This window comes from Pogoniulus pusillus, chromosome 4, assembly GCF_015220805.1.
Source record: "Pogoniulus pusillus isolate bPogPus1 chromosome 4, bPogPus1.pri, whole genome shotgun sequence".
In the NCBI taxonomy this organism is placed as follows: Eukaryota; Metazoa; Chordata; class Aves; order Piciformes; family Lybiidae; genus Pogoniulus; species Pogoniulus pusillus.
The window spans coordinates 17,948,758-17,958,151 of record NC_087267.1 but is presented as its reverse complement, the minus strand read 5'-3'; the positions used below and the strand labels follow the sequence as shown (position 1 = coordinate 17,958,151).

The window sequence follows — 9,394 nt, the reverse complement described above, 5'->3', positions numbered from 1 at the left end:
GTTAGAGCCATTTGCCTGGAACTCCTCTGTGGAGAACAAGCACTTGAGAAAGTGGCCAGATTTCAGGAGGGGAGAGAAGGAACCAAACGTTCAACTCAGCATGTAAGCCTTAGAAGGACCTGCAGAGACAGAAGTCTTAGGAGGGGTGAGAGGGGGCAGGGGGCACTTGCCTTTAGAGGAGGATCAGTCATTGTAGCACTGAAAGGTAGACAAGGTAAGCCATGTAAATCTGGGGTGACCTGAAGGCTTGAGAAGACAGTAGGACACAAGAAACACTATCCAAGAGTGAGCAAAGAGTAGCAGTGTCTTCATTCACCCAGGCCCTGTTACCTGCAGACCCCTGATGTTGCTTTTAAGGAAAAGCACAAGGCATGGCAGGCCCTTACTAGGGACTGAAGATGGAGAATGGGCCACAAGGAGAGGAGGAGGTGGAATGCAGTGCAGATGATCAGATAGCCACCTAGCACAGCTTCTGTTTCCAGCTGCTAGCAGCAGACGTTTATGGGAGAGGGTAAGACTGAGGATGTGCCACGTTATTCATCTCCTTGTTTGGCCTCCAGCACTGCAGGACTTCCTGAGCTGAGCATTCAGTATGGTCAGCCATCCACTCTGAGCTTTCCACCATGAATTTGGCTAGTGTCCCTTCAATCAAATTCCACTCTCCTCACTGCTCCACGGCAAGAAGCTCTACAAAATGACTCTCTGGTGCCCAGTGAAACACAGAGATGTCCTCTGCCCCTCCCACTAATGCCATTTTTGGTGCTTTATTGCTTCTGTTGTAAAACTTAGAATTGTAGAATCAAAGAATGCTTTGAGTTGAAAGGGACCTTCAAGATCAATTAGTTCCATGTCAGGGACACCTTCCACTAGACGAGGTGGCACAAGATCCTGTCCAGTCTGGCCTTTGAGTGTAGTGAGTGATGGTTAAGCACAGTCTCTTTATTCCCCTCTATAACCATAGTCACTTTCCTTCTATCTCCCCTCAATTTTGGTTTTCTCCAGAGGGAAGGCTTCTAGTCCCTGCTGCTTGTGTGGTGGAACCACATACTCCTTTGCCCATCCTTGGCATCCTTTGCTGGGCCTTCTTTTGTCTCCTAAACCAGGTGGGGATCAGAGCTGTGCTTTGTAGCTGTGCCCTTGGAAAGGGCTTTTTAAGCTGTTGAAGAATCTGGTGCTGCTGGCACTGCTCTGATGGCTAAAATGGAGGAAACCTCAGGCTTGGTTTACAGTTGCCTACCTCCTTCATCTTCTACAGAAGCACTTGGCTGTTTCTCAGGTTGCAATTTTTGGTTTTGGAGGGGGAGGGGAAATTTGCTTGGAGACCCTGGATCTCCTTGAGCAAGGTCTGAAATTATAGAGAAGAGATCCCTGAGCAAACAAGTATGGCACATAAGGATTTGTCTCCCACACAGAGCAGAGCATGGACAAAGGCTGTGTTATTCTCAAATCTGATCCTGGAATTTTCAGAATGGTAGAGGTTGGAAGGGGCAGCCAGAGATCATCCACTTTAACTCCTCCTGCCAGAGCAGGATCACCCAGGGCAGGTCACACAGGAACACATCCAGGTGGGTTTGGAATGTGTCCAGAGAAGGAGACTCCACAACCTCTCTGGGCAGCCTGTTCCAGACTGTCACCCTCACGCAGCAGTGACTGAAGGACAGAGGGGGGATGCAGTCTGAATTTTGCTGAAGGTTTTCACAGGATCAGACTCAATCAGGTTGGAAAAGACCTGCAAGATTATCAAGTCCAAACCATCACCCAACACCTTCTAATTAACTAAACCATGGCACTAAGTGCCACATCCAGTCTCTTTTTAAACACTTCCAGGGACTGTGCCTCCACCACCTCCCTGGGCAGCCCATTCCAATGCCACTCTTTCTTTGAAGAACTTCTTTCTAACATCCAGCCTAAACCTGCCTTGACACAGCTTGAGCCTGCATCCTCTTCTTCTGTCACTGGATGCCTCGGAGAAGAGACCAACCCCCACTCAGCTGCGACCTCCTTTCAGGTACTTGTAGAGAGCCATGAGGTCTCCCCTGAGCCTCCTGTGCTCCAGGCTAAAATTTTGGTGAGCTCTGCAGGAGCAAAGCTCAGCAGCCTGGCATCAGCCAGGTGACAGGGTTACAAGAACACAGGAGAATGAAGAATAGCCAAAGCTGAGCAGCCTCCTCAGGGGTTGTGATGGCACCTTGTGCTTCCTCCGTTGTACCTGAGCATGTGGCTGTTCTGCTGAAGAAAACAGCCAGATTGTGAGCTGGGGAGTAGCAGACCTGACACTTGGGCATTTATTTCACTGTAAGTCCCATCCAGATGGCCAGGCTGGTTCTCAGATGCTTTTTTTTTTTGCAACTGTTTTAGTTTTCCATGAAAACAAACAGAGAAGAGCACTGGAAACAAAGCTTCCTTCACTGCTGCCCAGAATTTTGTCAGCATTATCCAACTTTCTACTCTCTGTTCATCATTTCAGACCAATAGAACTCACTGAGCAGAAGGTTTATTACCTACTAAACCTTATTCCAAACAGAAAGTCCTGGCACTGTGCAAGGCAGATTCCACTGGCATGGTGTCTGCAACATGCAGCTGAAGTCAGCAGACACACTGATGAGGTACAACAAAAGCACTATCATCTAAAGAGCGCTGCTGCTAGCTTGACAGCCTAATCAAAGGGATCTCAGCTCATTTGGGGCAGCCACATAACCTTACTGGCTTCAGCAGCAGTTGCATGAGGGCAGAAGCTGAGCCAAGGTCGATGGGAAGGATAACATCACCCAGCTGCAGGCTATGCCACTGTGTGTCCCTGCAGCCTGCCTAGGAATGCTGAGCACCGAAGAAGTGTGAACCAGCAGGCTGCTCAGCCATGCAAACGAGCCATACAGGCACCTTGTCACTGAATGAAGATTATGCACCATCACCTGGAGCGCTTCTTACCGTTCCACTAACCTCTAACTGTGGCCTGCTGTGTCTTGGTGGTGGCCATAATTGACTCTCTGAAGCTAAAAGAGTAACCTCTGTGCAGAAGTGCTCCCTTAGCATGGAGCAGTTATTGCTCTCTGATCAAGAGCAATGGTAGCAGGACATGGGACCTTCCACACATTGCTGTCAGGTTTCTTGGACAGTTGCTGTGGGGTTTTCTTTGGCATAACATATGGGGGATAATATACTCTGTGCTTTGATTTTCCAGCTCCTGGTATAATGCTTCTTGCCTGGAAAGTAAACCAGCATGTTTTCAGCTCTGAGAACAGAAACTACTCTGCCACCCAGGACTGCAGAAAGCAGAGGACAAGAGGCTGTGGGCACACAGGAGCAATATTCTGTATGCAGGCAGCCACAGCACTAAGGAGTTCTTACAGAGAAGACAAAGGATGCCAGCTGAACCCCCAGACTCCTTTTGAGGTCTGCTCTTGAGGCCTCTTCAGAAGAAAGGGAAGCCATCCACGAACCAAGAAAATCCATGAAGATGGTTATAAAAGGATTCATGTTTTAAAGATGTTCAGGGCAGCGCCAGGAGGATGGAGCCAGGCTCTGCTCAGGGATGTCCAGTGGCAGGACAAGGGCCAATGGGGGCAAGCTGGAGCAGAGGAAAACTTTTTTCCTGTGAGGGTGGCAGAGCCCTGCAGCAGGCTGCCCAGAGAGGTTGTGGAGTCTCCTGTGGAGACATTCCAGACCCACCTGGATGTGCTCCTGTGTGACCTGCCCTGAGTGATCCTGCTCTGGCAGGGGGGGTTGGACTGGATGCTCCCTGGGGGTCCCTTCCAGCCCCTAACATTCTGTGATTCTGTGGAAACCAGTCTTGGCCCCATGTTCCACAGCAGCCCTGCCTTCAGCTGGAAGTGACTGAGATCATCACTCCTAGGGCTTTCTCTCCATGGAGTCCCAAACTCATAATCTTACAGTAACTAAGGCGGAATTCACTCCCGGATGGTTTCCTTGATGGCAAAGCAGGAGTTAAAAGAGAATGAGAAAGCATAAAGAAGTCAAATGTCAGAGGCTGGTAAATAACAACAGTCCAGGAGGATTTCAAGGAGACATGGACTCATGCAGGATGTGAGTAACTGGACTTCCCAGTAGCTTTACATGGGCTCCCAGTGACGTTGCTGGTATCCTGTGGAGGGGAACAGCACCAATATTTTTAGCTTTGTGTCTGCCAGCTATCTGCTGGGGTTGTGACAGCACCAGAGTGTTTTTAGTGGGTTATCAGATGAAGCTGAGGAGCCTTCACGTTGGGTTGTGTCACAGCAGCATGTGAACTTCCTGCAGCTCTTCTGGTCCTTTGATGCTGCAGCCACAGCAGAACTGACTCACTGCTCACAACTGGTTTTGCCTTAACAGGAACTCTCCAGGTAAAGGGAAATCACAGAAAACCTGCAGCTGAAAGAGACCTCAAAGATCATCCAGTCCAACCTTTGACCCAATTTAGGGTCAATTCTAAACCATATCCCTATGCACCAGATCCATACACTGCTTCAAAACCTCAATGTGCCAAGCAGGGGCTGTGAATGGCCACATCCACTGCTGCTCTGCTTCTCCCACTCCTTCGGCCAGTGCCTGGCTGGTGCTACATCTTTGAGAAGACCTGCTAGTCCTACTCAGTCCAGGCTAAATCAGTGTGACAGTCCCACTGCAGCCTTCCTTTAGGTCTCCTCCAGTACTTGAAGGACCTCCAGGAAAGCTGCAGAGGGACTGTTTGCAAAGGCCTTCAGTGACAGGATGAGGGCAATAGTTTGAAATGAGAGCAGAGCAGATTTAGATTGGATGTGAGGTACAAGTTCTCCACCATGAGGGTGGTGGAGCACTGCAACAGGTTGCCCAGGGAGTAGTTGAGGCCCCATCCCTGAAGATAATCAAGGTGAGGTTGGAAAAGGCTCTCAGCAACCTGATCTAGTGGAGAATGTCCCTGCTGACTGCAGGGTGTTGGACTAGGTGAGCTTTGTCTGTCTCTTCTAACCCAAACCATTCTATGATTCTATGAGTAATTAGACTATAAGGCCTGGTGCACACTTAGAACTCACAGCTGACAGATTATTTCTAGGTGTTTTTGGGTTATGTATGTTCCTAGGAAAGACTAAAGGTCAGCTGTTCTTGGTAAAGTGCATCTCACAGACTTTCAGTGGTTGATGAAGCACCATGACTGTTGTCTGAGAGGTATTTTCTTCTTTTCTTTACCACAGAGACACAAAATATCAGGGGTTGGAAGGGACCTCCAGAGATCACCCAGTCCAATCCCCCTGCCAGAGCAGGAGCACCCAGGGTAGATCACACAGGAAGACATCCAGGTGGGTTTGGGATGTCTCCAGCGACTCCACAACCTCTCTAGGCAGCCTCTTCGGTCAATAGAGGAGGGAGAGGTTGTTACTTACAGAGCCAATTCTACCCCTGTAAGAAGTTTAAACCTCAGGGTCTTATCCAGAATCTTTCATCACGATTTTTGCTCTGCTTTGGTCCCCAGCACCTTCAACAAAGGGAAGAAGAAAAGCCAAAGCTGAGCACCAGGCAGTGATGGGAATGGAAAGATCTCTCTGCTGCTTCCAAATGTAATCTGCAGAGCAGCCTCCCCTCATGCTGCTCTTGCAGGCAGTGATGCTTTGGAAGGCATTTCACAGCCTCAGCTGTTTTCTCTATGCACAGGAAAGATTCTTGGTCTCAGCTGTGTAAATGTTTGAACTGAGATTCATGCTTGGCTATTCAGGTCACCGCCTTCTCTTCCGGCCCACACAGCCCAAAAGGCCTCTATCTAAGCACCAAGGATCCAAAACCAACAGTATGCTTCTCACTTCAACACACCCATGGCACGTGGCTCCCTCACAGGACAGGGTACAGTGCCAGGCAGTGCATTTGTTCATGTGCCTGCTCTCAACTTAGCATCACGTAAACGGGAAAGATGCAACAGCCTTGGTGGGTGCCTTGGCAAAGCTGAAACCCTTCCCAAAGAAGGAACCTGAGGAATCCAAGCTCTCCCTTCTGCCTTAAGAAGGCACTAACCTGAGGTAGGGAAGGTTCTCAAAATGTGATGTTTATAGTCAGAATTACAAACTACAGGAACTCTGTTCCTCCTTTACAGAAGGAAGGAAGGAAGAAAGGAAGGAAGGAAACAGCCCCCGTTCCTAGGGCTGTTCAAGGCAAGGTTGGACGTGGCACTTGGTGCCATGGTCTAGCCTTGAGCTCTGTGGTAAAAGGTTGGACTTGATGATCTATGAGGTCTCTTCCAACCTTGGTGATACTGTGAAAAGGAAGGAAGGAGAAGGAAGGGAGGAAGGGAGGGAGGGAGGGGGGAAGCCACAAAGGAAGGAAGAAAGTAAAGCAGAAAAGGAGGATAAAGAATAAAACTAGAGAATGCAACAATTTTCCTTCTGCTATTTTTGACTTCATTGTGTAAAGAATTTAGGGACACCTTCCAGGAAGGCAGTAATTGGACCATTACAACCCCTTCAGTCCCAGAAGGGTCCAGGCAGATGTGCTCCCAGGCTTGGCCAATGCATGCCTTTGCAGCCAGCGTGTTTCCACACCATCATTCTGCATGTCCCATGGAGATAACATAGCCCAAGGCACATCCAGCTGTGGTACCACAACTCTGCTTCTGTGACACTTCCCCAGAGGTTTCTTTCTCAAGTTCAGTGCAATCATAAACCCAGGAACTTGAGTGTTATTTTGTAACAGTTTAATGAGGAGTTCTGGAGGCACAACAACCTTCTGACCCCTCTCTCAACTCCTTTTCTGAAGTCTAGTCACCAGCCTCTTCATCCTCACTTGTGTAGGCAGACAAACAGTAGAACACCCCCTCACCATCACTGGCCAATTATTCTGCATCATCTACTTTACCATCCTTGTAATCCTCTTCCCCCTCATCAGCACTCTAGAAAACAAAAACCTACTCAACTACTAAAAACACTCTAACAGTTTAACAAAACTTGTAAACCAGACATCAAAGACTGCACCAGCCTCAGAAAAAAGAGGACTTCAGCCTCCAGCTCCCACAGCTGGTGTTCTAGATTAAACTATCCTCTGCCTCACCACTCCCACTAAAATGTCCCAACTGCCCCACATGAAAATCCCTGTGCTAACTCTGACACAACAAACAGAGGTAGCAATAACCCCCAGCCAGCAAGAACATCACAACCCTCCTCCCTGCCTTGCATAAAACACAGCCACACCACTAAAATCTAACCAGATATGAAACATTCCCCCACCATCAGCAGTCACAGCCCCACAACAAACCCAACCTCCAATCCACCAACCAGCACCATAACCAAGCGTACTCCACACCCCAACACACAGCAGTCTCCCCAAGTCTCTGCAAAAGGATCCCCTGCCAAAGACACAGAAGCAACAAAAGCCACCAATATTGCCCCCAAATAATCCCTGAACAACACCAAGGCCACAAAAGAAGCCCCAAGACTCAACAGTCACCCACCCCCATGACCTATGCCAACAGGAGCCTGACTGCCCCCTGATGCATTGACTCGGTGCCTGCGTATTCTGGTGTTCTGACATGTCCCCTGTGGGGTGAAAGAGGTCACATTCTCACCCCCCAGGAGCTGTTTTTAGTGTTTCAGCAGTGAGTTCATCGCCATGAATCCTTGTCCTTGCTGCTTAACCCTGCAAGGTAAACGCTGCTGGGCACTGAGAGAAGGGACACAAATGTTGGTGAGGCTGCTGCTTGCAGCTCGTTTGCTTGATGGGCGCTGCCCACAGCACAGGGCTCACAGCCACTTGCCTGTTGGCATGCCCAGGAAGGTAGAATGCTCTGGTACTGCCTGAGAGTCCCTGAGAAATGAAACTCGGTACCTCTGGCCTGGAAGTAAGGGGTGCTGTCTATTTTAAGTCTGAAAGAGTATGTATGCAACAAAAATAACATAGTTCTGCAACTGAGCTTGAAAGCAGGAAGAGAGGTGGGGAGGAGAGGGGTTCACTGCCCCTTCAACTTGGGGAATTATAAACAAATAAACCAACCCAGAAAGGTCTAGAGCTGAGAAATGATGCAGCTGTCTTAAACCAGCTCCATGTGTGCATCATTGTCACTGTCAAAAACTCCCCCTTCTCCTTGACAGCTGCCATCTAGGGAGGGAAGTTCTGCCTGTGATGAGCCTTAGCACACAAAGGGATGCCCTGACTGCTAAGCTGCTTGATAAGCTTCAGCTTTTCCAGTTGTGTAGGTCTCTCTCTGTGCTCTATCTTTCCAACAGCATTTATCTCCACAGGCCTGAGTAAAAGTGGGCCCAGAGCAGGACCACCAAGATATTAGAGGGCTGGAGAACCTCCCCTCAGGGGACAGGCTGAGAGTTGGGTCTTTTCAGCCTGGAGAAGAGAAGGCTCTGGTGAGACCTTAGAGCAGCCTTCTAGTCCCTGAAGTGGGCTGCACGAAAGCTGGGGAGGGACTTTCTAAAACCAGTTGTAGTGATATGAATCAAGGCAATGGATTGAAGCTTGAGGAGGGGGGGGGGGGGGGGGGGGCAGATTTAGACTGGAGATTAGGAAGAAATTCTTTACAGTGAGGGTGGTGAGACACTGGAACAGGTTGCCCTGGGAGGCTGTGGATGCATCCTCCTCCCTGGAGACGTTCAAGACCAGGTCAGATGACACCTTGAGCAACCTGATCTAGTGGGAGGTGTTCCTGCCCATGGCAGGGGAGGGTTAGAACTAGATGATCTTGAAGGTCCCTTCCAACCCAAACCATTCTGAGAATCTGTTAACAGTTCTGGTGGCAAATCAGTTTTGGTAAACTGACATAAATAAATAAATAAATAAATAAATAAATAAATGTTTTCTCCACTTTTGTCCAGGGCAAAGTTGCTCTGGCCTCTAGAGAGGCCAGGCTGATGGATGGATGACTGCATCCAAAGGGTAGTGATGAACAGCTCAATGTCCAGATGATGGACATGGGACCAATGCTGTTCAATATCTTCACCAATGATATCAACAGCAAGACTGAGGCCCCTTAGCAAGTCTGCAGATGATACCAAGCTGAGTGGTGTGGTTGATAAGACTGAGGGACAAGATGGGTGCCACCCAGAAGGACATGGACAGCCTGGAGATGTAGGCTGAGAACTCCATGAGGTTCAATAAGACAACGTCCTGCATCTAGCTTGGGGCAATCTCCAATACCAATACAGGCTGGGAGATGATGAGATACTGGAACAGGTTGCCCAAAGAGTGAGTGAGACAACCCTGAAGAATGAGTTGAGAGCAGCCCTGCAAAAAAAGACTTGGGGTTGCTGGTGAGTAAGAAGCTGGACATGAGCCAGCAGTAGGCACTTGCAGCCCAGAAAGCCAGTGGCAACCTGGGCTGCATCCAAAGCAGCATGGCCAGGGATGGAGAGAGTGGATTCTGCCCTTCTGCTCTAACAGCAGGCAGCACGCATGAAATTCTGTGTGCATCTCTAGTACCTTCCAAACAAAG

General features: G+C 49.1%; 1 protein-coding gene across 1 annotated transcript in view; it reads right to left on the bottom strand.

Annotated features, from left to right (window-relative positions):
* LOC135174753 (potassium voltage-gated channel subfamily KQT member 1-like) overlaps positions 1 to 9,394 on the bottom strand; it is a 393,404-nt gene that overhangs the window by 74,539 nt on the left and 309,471 nt on the right.